Here is an 18,677-nt window from a genome sequence, read left to right on the forward strand (position 1 = left end):
ATTTTCATGTTCATAAAACATTTTTGGGTTACTACTAGAATACTTTTACATGCCTTCTCATACTGTCCAATGCTACAGCGCTGTATTCCCCATCTGTCTGACAACTCTCTGTTTTAGCTCCTGTCTCAAGGTGCCACTCCTAACCACCCAGTCTGCTGTGATTGGTCAGCTCACACATGCCTGAGACAGCACTCCTCACCACATCTCCAGTCGGCTCTGTCATGTTTTTCAGCTTCTAGTTAGCTTTACTTCCGCCATGAATATAGGCATAAATTATGCAGATGTGTGACCTGACCTAGTGTGATGTCACAAAGTCACGGAACTAAAGGCGGGACTACCAGTGAGCCATTTTAGACACTTCAGGAGCAGCGTTTTCTGTGGGAGAGAGGAGCTCCCAGTGGTGTGGACTTCTGGGCTTTTTAACCATAATAAACTATATACCACACTGAAGGACAGGAAAAAAAACTTTACTTTTAAGTGACTGAATTTGATATTTTCACTGGACCCTGATTGGTGACACACTTCACAGAGTCTGTTCCAACACGAGCAGGAGGCACACAGGTACATGTCTAGACGCTATAAACAGCCACAGCTGTGCGTAACGGTCGTCCATAGTGACGGCTGTTAAAGCACCTCACTGATTAAACACAGACAGTTATGTTTTACGTCTCTGCCGTTCGTCTCATCAGCGCGGTGTAATGTGCTGTGCAGCGGGCACAGCTATCAACATACAAACAGATGTTTAAGTTTGAGCTTCTACATCCAGTTATGGCGACTGATAACTTATGAGGTTTAAAAACTAGGTTAGGCATATGCACAACTTTGTAAATCTGATGAAAATAATGTATGTACATAAACACAGTCTTAGTCGTGAGTGTAACAGAGGCCCCTGGAGTTCTGTGGTCCATATTTTGAAAATTAGAGGCGAGGGTACTCTGGCACTGCAGGTGCTACGATTTGTAATCATTTTTTGCATAATGACAGTTGCTCGGTGTGCAGATGATGGTCCAATGTTGTAATGAGTCTGAACTTTTGGTACACTAAATGTGCTTGCAGGTGCCGATTATCATATTCACAGGATGCCTCCGATGAGACTGACTGAAACTCTGGCTGCTCACAATGTTTTATGAAATAAAATGGACCTGTCGGTTGTGAATCACGATGATTACTATACCTCAGGTTCAGTTACATGCTCCTAATTAGCCTGAGGACGTGTGTGAATTGAAATAGTGTCTCTCGTCGTGATGGATCTCTGTAATAAACCAGTGTGGTGAAGTTTACTCGCGAACCCACTGCACATACTGCTTACAGTACAGCTTCATCACAAGTGCCTTAGCCATCAGAGTGGATATGAATCATACGAAGGAGTAAGGGTGAAATGAAAGGCGATCGCTGGTATTTTCAGATCATACTTTCATCACTGTGGACGAGCGGGCGGTGAGGGCTCACCTGTGATCTCCAGCACACTGCCAGCTGAGCCTTTTCAAAAAGGCGACATCTTGACAAATCATAGTCAGATAGGCAGGTGTAAATAATCAAATGATTGATGGCAGCGGCAGAGAAGCAACACTGAGTCGGACATCAGCAGCAGCGGGTGGAAACAGCGAGAAGAGCTGGGATATTTTCACATCTTACTCTGTGAACTGAGGATTTATTTCAACCATACTAGAGCTGATTGTGAAAAGAGAAACCAAGACGGTACCGGCGAGTTTCATTAAGTTTAAGTAGAGTTTGGGTGAAGTGTTTTGCCACGAGGCAGTTAAGCTCGTCTTAGTTCTGTAAAAGAGAAGAACTTTTGTAGGGGTGAAAGAAAATGCAAGAAAGTATTTTGTTCATTTATTACACCAACAGCCGGCATATACCATAACCAGGGGTGTGGAACTGGGGGGAAAAGTGGGACTGATTACCAGGGCCCAAATGAGGGAGGGGGCCCTTGAAAGGCCTAAAATAAAAATGTTGTTTTTATTTTTATTTTTTCATTTCAAAGTAAGTAGTGTCATACCTGACTTAAAATTGGCAGAATAAATCGGATGAGAGACTTTACTCTGTATGAAAAAAACAAACAAACAGTGGAGGCTGTCAGAGGCCCCTCTCCCCCCTCACAATACATAATGGTTCAGTCCACCCCTGCAGCTGCAGGAGCGGGAAGACGCGTTTCCAAACAGCTTAATGAGCGGAGTGGCTGCTGCTCATCAATATGTCTCTACCCAAGAAAGCAAAATCAGGGAGTCTTAAGCAAAAGGAAAAGGCAGAAAGGGACAGAAAGTAATGAGAGGGAAGACAACTCCTCACTTCTCTTCTTTCAAAAGAAAGGTGAGCACAGTTCACAGCTAGCACAGTTTAAGAACAGTTCAAGCTAATGTCAGCAGTTGTAAAGATTGAGGGCAGCCAGACAGCCATAAGTCTAGTTTCTCAGTTTGAGCAGCAGCAGGTTCCTCATCCTCATCTCATCCCTCATTAACTGCTGACTGAAAGTTATTATTACAAGTCATCATTTCACATTGAGGTCGCGGACCTCACGGTAAAAACAGGTCAAATTTGGAGAGATATTTAGCTCCTTTCCCAGTAAGTTAGCATGACATGTTTTAGATGAGAGGATTCATTTCAATACCAGTATTTCTATGATGCTTATGGCTTAAATAAATCTTAAAAACTGAGCCCGTGATGGCCTTCAGAAGACAGTTATGTCATTTTCAGAGGGTTAAAAGAGAGTTCTGAAATGAAAATAGCCTATAATCCATATTTATTTCAGAATGATTTTCATGTATTAAGAACAGCTCTGAATTAAAAAGAGCATGTGTATGTGTATAATATAGTTCAAATTCACCTATCACTATAATAGAGTGTTTGGTCAGTATAATTTGGGACTCTCACCTTCCTGCTTTGCAGTAGGAACAGAGGAGAACATTCCTGCTGCATGCAGACTTTGTGACTCAATACAACTCTCACTACAATAAGAGAAATGTTTATATTTTCTGGAAATCAGAGGATTAAATCACAACAAACATATAGCCTCATATATGTATTTTTTCATCCCAAATCCAAAGCCACCACCTGTGAGTCTTCAGCTGTGGAGATAAATTAGACCTGCATGCAGGGGGAGACAGTGAGCAGTAACCAAGTAACTGTCATGTTGTTCTTTTCACAAATATGGGAATGATAGTAAAAATCATTAAAATGCATAGTTTTATATAAAACGGCATCAATTTTTTTGCCATCTTATACAAGGGCCCCCAAAATCCCTGGCGGCGCCCCTGACCAGAACTGCCAGCTGAAACTACTGGGGCTGTCAAAACATCGACTTTTGCTGGTCCAAAGTGGTTTCAGGAGACAGGGGCTAGCTGGTTAGCATGCTAACTTCAGCAGGCAGCTGCAACACAATGCATAGATGTTTTTTTGACATTATGTCAACAGTTGTTTATTCACAGTCTGCTGATAACATCTAGTCTTATTTTTTATTTGTTTTAAACTAGAATTCCAACCTCATCCCTCAGATTCCTTTGACACAGCAGCCATTTTCCTCTGACATCATGCTCAGAGTGGGAAACTCAACAGCTAACATTAGCCACCTCCTAGCTAACATTCCTGTTTGACAGTGTCACAGGATAAGATGGGAATGCTGTGATTGTATTCTAAAATGTCAACACACGTCTTGGACACAACTTTTCAAAACTGGAACTGAAGCATGCTTTACCGAGCGTTGACACGGCTGAATGCTAACATAAGCTAACAAGTCGTCAGATATGTAAAAAAATTTTTTCTTTAAATTCGGCCCGATTTCCCCTTAGATTTTCGCTGTTCATTGTCTTTTCTGTTGATGTTCAATCAGGAGGCGGTGCAACAATAACAGTTTGTCAGATTCCATACTTTTATATGACGTGCATCCTCGAAAACAGACGCACGACAACTCAGCATCCATGCTTCCCCTACCTGAGCGTGATGTCAGAGGACAATGGCGGCTGTGTGAATATGGTCCATAAGAGATGACCATGAATCAAGGATTGCGTTCTTTTCACACACATTTGCAGCGTGTCTGAAAGTTAATGGGTGCCTCCAACAAACCCAGAGTATATGTAAAGTTCTGGAGCGGGAAAGTCACTCCACAGAGAAGAGGCTGCATGGGATACAGCTTATCCCCCCCATGTTCAGAATATGCATATTCTTTTTGACAAATGGAGTTGCTAATGATCAAAACACAATGCGCGGAGGCCTTTAAAGAGCCTGTCAAATTGCGAAGGCAGGTTGATGGGAGGAACGGGAGTTGTCATGTGTCAAAGTAACAGGTAACTGCGCTTCCGACCCGAGAAACGAGGGAGAGGATGTCGGTGAATAATGTAGGCAGGAGTTTCGTCTGCGAGTGGTTTGATATACTCATTTGACTTGTCACTAAAGAGTGTGTCTGACGGTGTGTGTGTGTGTGTTCTTGAAAGCTTCAAAAGAATGCAATTGTCTGTTTTTTTTCTTTTTTTAAAGTCTCAGCGCTTCTTGACGAGCCCCTCTGACTGAACCTGGTGAAGCGCTGTGGTCCTCCTAAAACACAAGGATGCAACTGTTTGGATGCATCTTTTTTCCGATCGACAGCTACAGCGAAGAAAAGAAAAAAATCGGATCTGAAGCGATGACAAAACCGTTCAAAGCCCGAAGACGACGGGGGAAGGGGAGCAGCAGCAGTTGTACGGGATAAGCAGAAATGATAAAGTAGCCGAGGAGAAGGAGAAGGTAAGAGAATCAGGTTGACAGGCTGGTGGCAGCCGCTTCAGATTCAACCCATCCTAATCAGTCCTATTGTGAATAACTGAATACTGAATCCCTTTGCAAGTCGTATTCCTCACTTTGCAAGATTGTACACGAGCCGTGACACATTCTCCTGCTTGAGCTTTTAATAATAACCCAGGGAGTAATCCTTTCAATTATCCGCCAGTGAATACAGGAGCTATCCATCATCGGCCCTGGTTGTTTTCATTTGCTCTAATTGGCATTTTCTAGTGGCTGCCACTCGGAAGTGAACCTGTCTCCGCGTGGAACCCGAGGTGCTAAAACCTCTCGCTACTCTGCGGTTCTTGGCCTTCTTCCTCTCTCGTGTTTCTTCCAGTTTCTTCTTCTTGCCAGCCTACTTTCTGCCGATGTTTCCAAGCTTTTCCCGCAGCTGCGTCGAAGCTTTCTCCTCACTCTGAGCCAACTCGCAGTGTGGACGTCTTGGAGCAGTGTAGTGTGTAGTGCTGTTCTTGTTGAGCGTTTAAACTCAGCAAAAACTTGTGTCTGAACTTGCACAATAATCGACCAATAATTAAGCTAACAAATGTGATGTGTCTGCTCTTAATGAGTTCTTATCCGTGTATTTCATTCAGGAGAGACGTGACAAATTAAGTGGTGATGAATGTTTATTATAACAGATGATGTAGTGGTAATTAAGTCTCAACGGGAAAGTATTCGGCACTTACTGACACTCTGCCAGGAGATTTTTTTTTTAATTGAGGGGCATCAGCCCCGGCATAATAAATCCCCCTGGAGTCCAGACACTGGTCGCTGTGGCTGATGACTTCTGCTGAGATCTGATGAAACTCATGAATCTGCATTGATTAGGTGGAGAAAGGAAGGTTGGGGCGAAAGATGACAACAAGACGGAGAGAGAAACGTGTTTAAAAACACACTGGCAGCAAGATAATAGGCTGACAGCTGAGCCATAGGACAGAGGCGAACAGCTGATCAGCCTCAGTGATGGCTCCAGACCACGAGCAGGCGAAAATTGAGTGAGCATACGTGAGAAGGATAAAGGGGCACGACAGAATCAGAACTATAACTACAGATGGTCTTTATGACTGTTCAGTCATTTCATTGTGGAACTTGGGCCTCAGGTTTTCAGCGCCCAGGACAGGAACATCCTCTGGGAGACCCCACCTCTCTTTTGCGGCGGCGGCAGTGAGGGTCCCTCTGTCAATGTTCCAACCGTAACCTACAACATCCACAAGCTCAGGGATCGATGGATAGGTCGATCAGCATAAAGTCAACAAAAACCCAATTTCCTAACATGAAATTATGGCACCACAGTAATGTAAATATTGTATTAATGTGCGCTTTCTTGATCGCTTCACATGCCAACGCTTGACTGACCCGTCACAGGTTGACGACACCTAATCTAGACATTGGTGTGTTATGGTTTCACACAAAAAAGGGACCCCAATCTAAAATCCAAAGGGAGGCAAAGGTGGCAGGCAACAAAACTGACAGAAACAAGCCGTGGCAAATAAAAAACAAAACACACATACATCAGGTACATTACGTACAAAGCACGATGAAGCTCTGGGAACAGGCAGGAGCGCGGATAACAGAGAACTCGAGACTGACTGACGGGAAACAGAATGAAAACAGACGAACTGACAAAGAGAAACACAGGCTTTAATACACAGGAATGACAAACAAGTGAAACACAGGTGTAAGCAGAAAAAAAAGAGTGGGAAGGAAACAAAGACAGAAGGTGGGAGGACGTAACAACAAAATAAAACAGGAATGTAACTAAACCATGAACCCAAACCATGACAGTTTGTTCATCTCTGCCGTATTCTATACACTCCGTTTCACACAATCACTTCCTGATGAGGTTGCTGACCTGTTTCACATCGTATCAGCTCACTATTCTGTATTTCCCAGCAGAAGACAGCTGTCAAATAGCTGTTTGTCGGTGTCCTCTGAAACACAATAATGTCCCTTTTAGCACCGTTATGGCCGACTGAGACCAGGGAACATTGATCTGGTTCGAGGCGGCCTTTACGTTTTAACAATCCACGATCTGAGCAAATCAATGTTGTGCAGAATTACTTCTGTCATGAGGTGTGAGGAGAAAGCTTTGGAAATGAGCTAGCACTTCTGTTAACTCTAACGTGAATATGTTTTTTTTTTTGTTGTTGTTTCACGTCACAGTAAGGAAAAGCGAGGAGGAGCTGCAGAGCGACCGCCTTCGAAATAAAACGAAAATCCAACGCCTGGGATGTCAAATTTCAACCCCCTCGCTCCTTCCTCATATCTGTATTCCATTATTCATGGCTGACAGGAGTTGCGGGAGAAAAGTGTTGCCCCACTTACCCCCCCTCGCAAAACACGTTGAAGTAAAGCTGAAACCAATCCGGCTTAAGGCCAATCCCCGCGTTTCCTCGTCGCCCCCCCCTTTTTTCCCCGTTGCTGTGGTCTCAGCGAGAATTAGCTGGTTTATCGGGCTGCTGCGTGCGATCCAGATTGCAGCTGGAAAAAGCAGGTTATCCTTTCGCAGGGAGAGGCCCCCGGGAAGACACACCACAAACACCTTGTTTTTTGTTCCCCGATCCGCAGGTGAACAATGGGAGCCCTGTGCACTGGCATCAGCTAAACAGGAGCTGCCAGCCCCGTCTTTTCCTGTGCACTCTGTTGTCTGCTGACAAGGGGACGAGCCAAAGTGCAGAAGTGGAGCAAACAGCTAAATATAACCGAAAACCTGCTTACTGCCCCGACGATCTGCAAGCGCCCCCCGCCCCCAACGTTTGAATGCATATACAGCATCACCTGGCTGTGAGTGGGTGCGTGTTTGCGTTTCGCCTTGAATTAATGCAGCCATGCGGTCCAATGTGACGCAGAGCTTTGTTCAGCTGGGCCTGATTATTGTTTAGGGTGTATTGCAAAGTCTTTAGCTTCAGGCGAGTATTGTCTCTTGGCAGTTTGCGTTTCCGTCTCTCCATTAGCGACTGAACAACAACATCTGCTTTGGAGAATTCCTTGTCAAGCTGTACATCTTTGAAGAACCGTTTAATGCGATCTCCTGCCGCGACCGACAGCCACAACGCATGACTCGCAGCGCTGGGAATTTCAAAAAGTGACAAATCCTGACGACCGCGAAGGTTTTTCTTGACGTGTTTCTGGTTCGCCGGGAGATTTTTTCAGACAAAAGTTTGAACTGACAATTTCCTTTGTAACTCCAGCGAAACTTTGTCCCTTGTAGCAAACTAAGAAAAAAAGAAAACAAAAAAACGTACGGATGGATTCAATTTGCGCATTAGCCGATAGTCTTCAAGGGGGAGTTTAGATCTGGATTTCTAGGGAGGGCTCCCCCGGAACATGATTTCCGCTTTGTAATTAAAATTTCATCAAGTAATGAAGCGAACCAGAGGCTAAATGAGCGTAAAGGTTAATCATCTGTTCAATAGCTGTAAGGTCGGACTCCTGTGTGCTTTGTATTCTGCGAGATATCAAGAGCGCTGGCTGCTAATATCAGCCGTGCGCTGACACGAAACTAATGGACATGTTAAGCGTGAGCTTGGACAAGCGCTGTCGATTAAAGGTTAATTGTTAATCATCACGACGTGCGGGAAGGAAACACCAGTAGCGCAGCGGGAGGACAAACAAAAAAAAAAACTGTTGATGACCTTGAGATGGCGTGGGAGCGAGAGACTGAAACAGAGAGAAGAAAGTGTAATCTTGTGTGTGTTACTGGATGTATTCAGCAGAGAGACTGTCTTATTTCCTCTGCATGCTGATTACCATGCGGCCTTTGTGCCCGCGTACTGTAGGGTAAATGATTGCAGGTGAATTAGCCGGCCCTGAGAGTCTTATTGGGAAACATTGCCGCAATCACCTAATGGTCCATATCCATCCCCTGCATTAATGAATCTCTTTCTCTCTTCCTTTCTCCTCCCCTCTTGCATTATCCTCCACCACCTTCCAGACTCCCCGTATCTTCTGCTGAAACTGTGTTAATCCCCCTCCCACATTTCTCTCACTCCTCATTCTTACACTTTCCCCACTTTCCTGTCATCGCGCCACTTACTCTCTCCCTCCACCACTTGTGCTTGCGCTCTGCCTCTGCTGTGCTCCTTCAGGCGTGAGCAAAATGCTGGAAAAAAAAGCCGTCCGAGGCCATCCTCAAAGTGCTTTAAAAAAAAAAATGTTTCAGGTAGACAATGAACAACCGGTACGATCATCCAGCGGTCGAAAAACCTCCGTATTGTGAGGGGAAATTGTAATCTTCCCAACGACGCTACGTGGCTAATAAATGTGTGCCTGCAGCTGCTCGCAGCGCTCAATTTCCTGGAGCGGGGCTCCATTTTCTGCGACTATAAACACAAAACCGAACCAATCAAGAGTCCAAAGTGCGTCTGCTAAAAGCTAAAAAAAAGGAGGGGGATTTGAATGTGCATCACATAATCAAACACTGAAAAACTAACCTGTTAAGGTCGTACATTTAGCTTTGCCCTCAGAAAATACGGACACAATCTAATATGGCCGCTGGTGAGTAACATAACAAGGAGGTGATAAAGGTGCAAACATAGATTTTCATATGCAAGTTTGTTTTTGTTATTTCGGGTTGTTTTGTTTCCAGAACATGTATTCTGTCAGACAAGTGGAAAGAAACTTCTAGTGTTTATTTTCGGTCACATTTCTTATTCTGTCTTGTTTCATATTTAATTAGAAAGCCTCATTTGCATTGAATATCAGACAATGTGTTATGTCAAAAAAAACAACAACAACAACAAAAAACCCTCCACCGTAGTCCGGCCTTGGAGAGCTGGCCTCAGTGAATTCGTACTTGGGGCCTGAGGGCTGTAGTGTCCGCGCCGCACTACATCAGCTGCTGCCTGTTTTTACAGGGAACAAGTGGCTATGCTGAGGGGCTCATTCATTTATCACTCATATCCTGATTTAGCCTTATTAACATGTTGTTCTATCCATTTAAAACGTAGTGTCTCAATTTGCAGTTTTTTTTTTCTATTGTGGGTGTTATTTGCCTCCATAGTCTTTATTTTATCATCATTCTTAATTTTTCTAGTGCACTGATGCTCCGACACCTGTGGGAAGAGCCTCCATGTGTGCGTTACTGCTCTTCCCGTGTGAGAGTAAGAGCCTTGATTGACAAGCCCCTCATCGATTAGTTGACAGGAGAATCCTGACTTGCTCCCGGAGCTCCAGTGTAGAGTAAATGAGAGGAATGATTTTGTTCCACTCGGATGCCAGACAAAAAGCTGGACTGCACGCCTCAGCTGGACGTTTTAACCGGCGCATCCAGAGCCCTAATTATAGCTCACGAATGAAGACAAGTGGAAGGAGCTCCCCTGTTGGGTTACTTCTTCATTTCCACAGATTTACCTCAGAGTCCCAAAAGCTTTTTTCCCCCCCGTGATTCCCAAAACAAAAAAAACCTGGGTAAATGCACTGGAACAGCTCTCTAAGGTAGATGCCAGTTGTCGTAACATGCTCACAATGTGGGGTCATTATTGATTTAGACTAATCCTCCTGCTTTGTGCGAGGATTATCTCAGTGTGGGATTGTACAAACCACTGTTTACCGTCGACAACAGGATGTATCAGAAAGCCCGGTTGAATTTGCTCAGACCAGCAGCGAACACTGATCTGTGCTAATCCGGCCAATGACAGGGTCTGTCAGGGCAGGTTGTCATGGTGACACCTGATGTCCCGGGATGAAAAGGATAGGTCTTGTTGAATGACCAGCTGTGCAAGGGAAAATTAACATTTTATACAAAGCAGTAAAGAACTGAGAGCAAGAGAAGCCTGGAGAACGAACTGTACGTACACAAATGTGATTTCTTGTGGTTGTGATGACTTCTGATGATAAAATGACCACATAGATTCATTTGGAATTTACCCGTGGTAGATGAAACATGATGAATTCCCCTCAGCATGCCCTTTCAGTGGAAAAAAAACATGGTAAGATACCCTTGAGGATGCACCTCCAGCTGCCTCTCCAGTTCCCCTCCTGCCAGATACCACCAAGTTACAAATCGTTGTCTTTTTGTTTTCTCTGATCCAGCCCCCCCCCAGAGTGAAGTACACCTCAGGTGCTGTCTCTACTCTGTGGGTTTGCATGGCACACCCCCTGTGTCAGTCTGCTGTTCTTGTTTTCCAACCAAGCTGTGGTGGAGTGGCATGGGACCGAGCCCAGTGTGCGGTGTGTGCTGGGAGGCAGGGAGCCCGCTGTTTCACTTAGCTGTTTTTGTCGACATGCTGATGTGATGGGCTCAGAACCTCCTCGCTGCCCATTTCAGTGGGAAAAGATAAACTGATGTTACAAACACACACACACACACACACACACACACACACACACACACACACACACACACACACACGCGCACATACAACGACCCCCCATGAGTCCCATTCCTCTCCAGCAGAAGGATATCTGTAAACTAATTAGTCGTTAAGTTTTGCTTTCTCTCTGAGTGTGGGTATGTACCACATACATGGGTGTATACAAGGTTTCGAGCATGTGTGTGCGTGTGTGTGCGTGTGTGCATGGAGCGCTGAGGGCCACGGAAAAATAATAGAGAGATGTTTTTTTCCTCTCATTCTGCTTCATTTTCTAACCATGTATATTAGCGTTCTTGTTTGTGTGGGAGCAAAGCACACCGAGGTCTGTTCTTTGTAATAACACACTGTTATTGTTTAATCATACGAGCCTCTGACAAATCACAGCATCCACCGAAAGAGAGGAAGACAAAAGGAAAGTGATCAAACGTCTCCAATTTTGGCACTGAGGCTGGAAAGCGAGACGCGGAGACTGCATGGAGTATAATTACGTGCGTCATGTAATAACCTTTCATTGTCTCGGTGCAAACATTTTTCTGAAAACGCATGAAGAGAGGACGTTAGGTCGTCATAAAGAGTACAAGCACTCGAAAAAGCTTGAAAGCTTACAAAATGGCGACACTGTGCACCGCAGTTGATGCTTGTTCCCGTCTTCTAATTTTCTCAAGAAGCGTTATTTTTTCATGTGCCAGGCCTCCTTCTCAGCTTGGTTTTTCACTGCAGGAGTGAGGCCTTTGGGGGCTCTAACACACACACACACACACACACACACACACACACACGACCAAATCCATTTCTCATCTTCATATTTACACACACACACACACACATACACACACGCACACAAAGACTCGAGGCAAAGACATATTGAATGCCCTTTTCTTTGCTCTCTCAAGATTGCCTGTCATGCTTGTCATGGTTGGCTGATGTGAACATTGTTTCAATTCTTTCTTTCAACATGGTACGTGTGTGTGTGTGTGTGTGTGTGTGTGTGCTCCAGTAATCATGGCTATATGACATTCTTTATCTACATTTTTAGACAAGTACCTTGGTGCTCCCTTGGTTACAGACCAAAGTCCTAGCTGTGCACCGTTGTGCAGCAACAGAGCTCTCTTGAGACCGGTGCTGCCGTTAAATGATGCTATATTCTGCTGCTGTTTATCCCTGAAACCAAACCGTATCTATCTTTTGCTTGAGTGTGCAAAGGAACACAAAAAAAAAACACTTAAACAGAGGTGGGTTAAATATTCTGCATGAAGGAAAGATGCAGTTTTAAGTTTTCCTGAGGCACGTCATCACTCAAGCCAACCAGTCAGGAAGGGAGCGAGGCAGAAGCACTTGACACCGTGCGCTTCGCTTTGCATCTCCCATTAAATGAAAAGGAATAAATGTAACCGTGAAGGTACATTTAACCGGAGTCTGTCTGTGCAGGAATTCTGTTTCACACCCAGGAAAACACGAGATAAAGATGTTCAGTTGACAGGGTTTCCAAACTATCATCTTGATAGCCACCATATAACAAATCATCCGCTTTTGAAAGCCACAATACGAGCGTGGTGGCAGCTTTGAAGATTGGAGAGAGAGCCCAGAGGCACCGGCTCGCCTTAACAATCCAATTTACTTCCATGGAGGAGGGCCAAAATACATCATAGCCACTTATTGCTTTTGCTTTATGTATCTTTTTTGGATTCCCCCAGCTCTTTGCCTTAATGAACAATTTATCTGCACAGCAGCAGATTCAGGCTGTGTTGATGCTCGGCTACTATTTCATATTAAAAGAGAAAATCAATCCAAATTACATTCTATCTTTGCAGGCATCATTGCAACGACGCTTTATTCAGTTATTCGGTATTTTACCCTTAGTTGGCATGCAGCGTCAGTGACAGGAGGCTGAGAGCGGTGATCACAGTATAGTTCATGATATTGATCTTGCCTGAAAAACTGAGGTTTTGCTATTTCAAAGATTGTAATAACTGACTGTACAACACGCACTGTTTCACTGGCGTTGACATATCTGTAATAGTTTAAAGAGTAACTACACTCTAAAATCATTTATTTTTCATGTTGAGCCTCTATTTAGTGCAAATTCTTATCAGAATAGAGCTGCAGCAATTTATTGATAAATCTATTTCGATCAACGTCGGTATTTTTTCAAGCAAAAATCGTCAAACATCTGTTCCTTTTCTCTGTCATTTAGGATGGTAAATGAAGAATCTTTGGGTTTGAACTGTTTGACAAGAGAAGAAATTTGAGGATGTCACTTCAGGCTGTGGGAAATTTCTACGAAGAGCATTTTTCACAACTTTCGCGCAACTCACCAACAACGAAACATAACATTTCCTCATGTTGCAACTTCACAGGTTTCCCCACAAATACGGCTAGAAATTGTTCCAAGGTTGCCTTAAAAACATCCAGTGGTGTCGATGCGGCAATCTCTCCCTGATTCTATCCAGTGGTTTCACTCTCAAACACATTCGTAGCAGTCTGGAACTTCAGCCCAGGGTTTGTGCTATAATCGTAGCTTCTTAGGGGTCTCTAAAATAACTAACCCTAACCACACAGACAGATTTATAGGCCAATAGTCAATCAGGTGCCATTTTTAAAGGGAATCTGGTGACTTTGTCTACTTTCTTCTTTCCCCGAAGAAGTAGCCTATATTGGTTACTGCTTCCTGAATGTGTAAAATTTCACATTTGTGATGAATATGTTATATTGTTTAATGAACTTGGTGTAAATGGTGAAATCAATTGAAACAGTGTGCTAGGAGGGACAACACAGAGGCGACAGGTTGCACTTTAAACACAAGATAAGACGGTGATGCTGCAACAAACTGACATGCTAACTTCAGTATCTATCTCTAAAACATATATACAATGCTTCTTATTTACATTCTGTTGATACAAATTTTGAACGTCTTCAGTTAAAGTTCTCACTTTAGCCCAAGTTGATATTCCTGCCAGTGCTCAACCTCAAACATTCGCCTCTGTGCATCGCTGCAAACCATTCGGTTACTGCTGGTTTCTACTGTAGGGCTCTCACAGAGTGAAGTGGGTACAATCCACGCTGAACGCACTCTTTACTATTAATGAGATGAAAGCACTACATTTGATTGCCGGTCAATAATGCACCAGGCACATTCACTTCTCCCTGTGACATTTTCATTCTCTCAAAACGTATTTCCTTTCTTTTTTTCTGTGATCATTCAGTGTAAAAGGCTGTTTTGCAACCCAAATAGCTGCAGTCGTTGTTTTGCTGTCATTTCCATTGAAAATGCCACTGCCTGTAATGAAAGGGCGCTCTGAAACAACTTGTTGGTAATTATGAAACAAAAAAAGCCATCTTGAATTGTGCGCATGGACAAATGGAAGGATGCTTTGTTACCCATTTGAAACAACAGCGACAATAAGACAACATTGAAAATATCCAACCGCATCGCGAGAATAAAAAGACAGGTCTAACGCAGCAGCGACTTCTGAGAAAATCTTCGACTGAACTGTTTTACTCATCCGTCAGACATTTTCTTATCCACTTTAGAGTTGGATAGATGGCTTCCATTAAATGTCATGAATAAATCTGCTGTTGTGTTAGGGAAATTATGAGGAAATTGAATTTATATGAGCAGACACACACACGCGCGCACACACACACACACACACACACATATTTTTAATGGTGTCTATTATGTGTCTGAGTCACCCAGCTCCTCTTGGGCCATGACAGGCCAGCCAGTAATGTAATGTGATAGGCCTCATGTCTCTGTCTGACACGTTCAGCCTTGTGAAGACAGGAAGGAGGTAATAATTACAATGACTTAAGTGTATTCACTTCAGGCATTATTTTGACCATCTCTCAAATCCCTAACAGCCATGCTCCGGGCTGGATGCGAACGCCAACAAGCGTTAAAAGCCAGAAATAGGTTCCCCCTAATGCCATTTTGGACAATTTAATGAGATTTTCTCAGTCCAGCCCAAACACGGCCATTCCACCCCACTTCACTTGGTGTCTGGGCTGAGATGAAGTGAGACGGGGGAAATAATGGCCGGTAAAGGTTTCACAAATAGAAAGAAACATTTTCACGGCGAACTGGAGCCGTTGGCACGAGCTAGACTAAATAACGATGCCAAAGTCTGCTCCAATAAAGCACACTCATCCTCACAGATGTCATTTTCTCTCCCCCCCCATCTCCAAATAAAGTCTGTTCCACCCACTGTGTGAATCATTTTAGGGACGCTTTCACACTCACTGATCCATATCATGCTGAAACAGCCTTCTGAGAAATGATGCGAGTGGAACACAAAATGCCAGCGAGCGGTCGGTGCAGTTCGCCAAAGCGGCTGAGTCGATGATGAACTACGCTGCTACGTGTGAAGCAAAGCAACTGTGGAGCTCCGCATCTTCTTCTGTTGTGATTAAGTAATTCTCGGTAACTTTTAGGAAACGTAGACCCAACATTAACATTAAGGGAAGACTGAAATGATGTGAGAGGGACAGTTACGGGGCAATCCGCCATTTCCCTTATCCTTGAGTGTAGACAAGACAGTGTCTTACTAGTTTATACCATATAAACACCACATATAGTAAATACTGATTGGCTGAAAGGTGTCAAATAACAGACACCTCAGTGTTTGAAATAGATTACTTTTGAACATAAATCTGGCGCGTAGTCATTCACAGCATCATCTTCAGAACACCACAAGTTGGTGCTTGTAACACAAGAGCTGCGAGTGGCAAGTGGCCTTCTTCAGTGTCTACTGGCTGACATGACCATGATAAGCAGCTAACGGTTAACTCATAAAAAGCTGTGTAAACTCTGTTTGAGTTGATGAAGCTGGGTAAATGGACTTTATGTGCGTTTACTCCCCACTGCAGCCTGATACACCGTCCCTCTGAACGCACTGTCAACAACTTAACTCGACGACTGTGTAAGGACACTCCCACGCAGAGTGTAAAAAAGCCTGCAACTCCCTTCCAGTGAGTTAGAACTGAAGGAGACTCTTGGATGAGAACTGAAACGTATTCAAGAAACTGAAACATGTTCAGTTGCCTACGATACAGCACTTAGAATTACAATGACCTGGATGATTGAGAACCTTCATCGGCGTGTATCAAGTTATCCTCCCACATCCCACGTGCTTTTCAACTCACTACTTCAGGCTACAGCTGGCCAGTTCGTGGACATTTGTACTGATTTGGGGACTGGGACATGGCTGGTTAGCTAGTTTGTTTTGCTGTTTAACTGTTTGTCCAATGTTAGCTATCTGGCTAAAGATGAGCTGATGGGTTCACTGAGCTGAGTGGACTAGTTTATCTCCCGTTGCTATGTTGTATTCATCCTATCCACGAGAGCACTGAACAACAGTTCTATAACATACAAACCTAATGGGATTGTGAGGACTGTTTCAGCTGTTAGTCAAATGTGGTTGTGGTATACGCGGGATAATGCCCGTCAAGGTGTCCATAATCAGGCATTAACGTGAATCACCAGACATAGCAGCAAACAGGAGGATCAGGACAGGACAGCCTCTTTATGGTATTCTCTGCCCGATTGGAAAAATTGGGCAGGGATACTAGAAAATGTGTTTACATGTTAACCAAATAAATCTTTGTTTATTTGCAGCTTATCAGCTCAGCATCAAGAACAAGCATCTTGAAATTAAATGTATCATGCTTGGATCAAAGATTATGAAGTCTCAACCCATCCTACAATACCAGGCCTATATCCTTCCAGTCACAGTGTACAGAATGGCGTGCCGGCGTGTGGGTGCGGTGCATGAGTATTGTGTTCAGACCTGGCTGAACAGAAATTGTTTTCCGGTGCCCTGAGTTCATCCTTACCTGCAGGGTAAAAGTAGACTCTAAGTTAAAAGTTTAACTCGGAGTTAGAGTTTGCTTCATTGCGAATGACTGGATGAATTGCTTATCTCTCGGCGGCCTGAAAAAAAAAAAAAAAAAGCATTTATTGTAAAGGTCATTTACCACCAGCAGAGCTATTGAATTTTGCTGAACCTCGCCCTTTTCCCCGTGTCTACTCCCACAACACAACACATACGCACACACATTTGTCAGACTGAAACATAGATGCATCTTGCCCACTGCGGTCACATCTGGAAGTCATGTTCGCACTGAAGTGTGCGAGGGGAGAAATGTCAGAGTGAGGAGATACCAGAGGAACCGCATTAGCTGATGAATATAGAGGCAGACTACACGAGATGGGAACAGGGCAGGTAGAATCAAATGTGTAAACTCTGTGGGGCACAAAATGAGAAATTGGGTAAAACATGTCAGACAGGAAGTGGCTGGAGGGGGCTTATTATACAGGAGAGAGGAGCTTTATGTCTCTATCACTGCATCAGGGACTAAAGGGACTGTGAGAATGTTTCTCCATGACTGCACAGACTGCCTGTCCTCGCTCTCCGCACCACACTGTGTGTCTGACTCACTGCTTGTTCTGTCACGGTAAATGTTCCGTAGTCATAAACATCTTATAAATGTTAATGGTAAGTGAAACAGAAAGGAAACAACACCCACCCACACACACACACACACACACACACACACACACCTCTGATTTTTCCACCCGCTTAACACCTCCGACGGATCTGTGAAGGGGGGATAACCTCTGCACTATCGGTTAACCTTACTTTTCCGGAGCTTATCTGCTCTTAATGAACACCGCTACCCTTTAAATTCTGACAAATGGACGCCGGGTCGCCTAAGGAGCGCGTCTATTACCGGCTACACATATTCACCTAACTAATGATAATGAGCAGAGAAGCTTTAATGAGGGGTCGTCTTGACGTCTTACAGAACTTTCTGCCAGGTCCACCGCCTGGTGCAGAATTCAAACCAGGCTCATGTTTTCAGCCGCACACTTTCTCCCCGCTCCCACCAAAAAACAATGCACTTCTTCGAGATTCTTCTTTTGCCTAAACTGAAAATGAGTTGCATGCCGGGCTTGAGAAATGTTAAATTGCCCATGCTAATGTAACAGGTTCAATTACTGCGCCGGCTGCCCAAACTGAATGCTAAGAAGACAGCGTATTCATGATCTGAGTGTGAAATACTTTGCGAGAGAGGAAAAATCGATGTGTGTGATTTATATCCAGACCGAGACCCCTGTCTGCCATATGCAGCATTTTCCAAATGAACCAATTTGCTCAAAATGCTCCAAACTGCAGTCAAAACCCGCAAGTCAACCCATTTCCGAACTGTGCGCCTCCACACGGGGCTTTGACCTGCACAATTATTCAAGGTGGAATGGATTCAAATAGTCCTCTGAGCAAAAGAGGCGCAGGCTTTAAGCAGAGGGGGCAATCATAGGCGCTGAATGAGAAAGCCAAGTAGGGCAGCAGCTGGCTGCAAAGAGAAGAGGATCCAAGCGGAATAAAGAGATCCTTGCTCTGGGGCCCCAAGGGCAAGAGCAGAAGCCACTGTGCCAGAACAGAGGGGTGCTATCAGGACCCTGCCACACCGACTTCTGCTTTCATTTCTCCATGGGTGGAGAGAAAGGTCGGCGCACATGGAACAGGCAAACTGATACCTTTGGGATGATTAACAGCATCCTTCAGTCTTTTTAATATTACTGTCTCCACTGGCCTGAACTCACCATAC

At 44.2% G+C, this 18,677-nt stretch overlaps 1 long non-coding RNA gene across 4 annotated transcripts in view; it reads left to right on the top strand.

Annotated features, from left to right (window-relative positions):
- Positions 1-2,156: 2,156 nt before the first annotated feature.
- The window catches only part of LOC119012493, a 59,842-nt gene continuing 43,321 nt past the window's right edge, over positions 2,157-18,677 (top strand). For all 4 annotated transcript variants that reach the window (XR_005072498.1, XR_005072496.1, XR_005072497.1 and 1 more), the window contains exons 1-2: positions 2,157-2,313; positions 4,474-4,719. This is a non-coding gene — a long non-coding RNA (uncharacterized LOC119012493). The remainder of the gene's footprint in view (positions 2,314-4,473; positions 4,720-18,677) is intronic.

Source organism: Acanthopagrus latus, chromosome 22 (assembly GCF_904848185.1).
Source record: "Acanthopagrus latus isolate v.2019 chromosome 22, fAcaLat1.1, whole genome shotgun sequence".
Lineage (NCBI taxonomy): Eukaryota > Metazoa > Chordata > Actinopteri > Spariformes > Sparidae > Acanthopagrus > Acanthopagrus latus.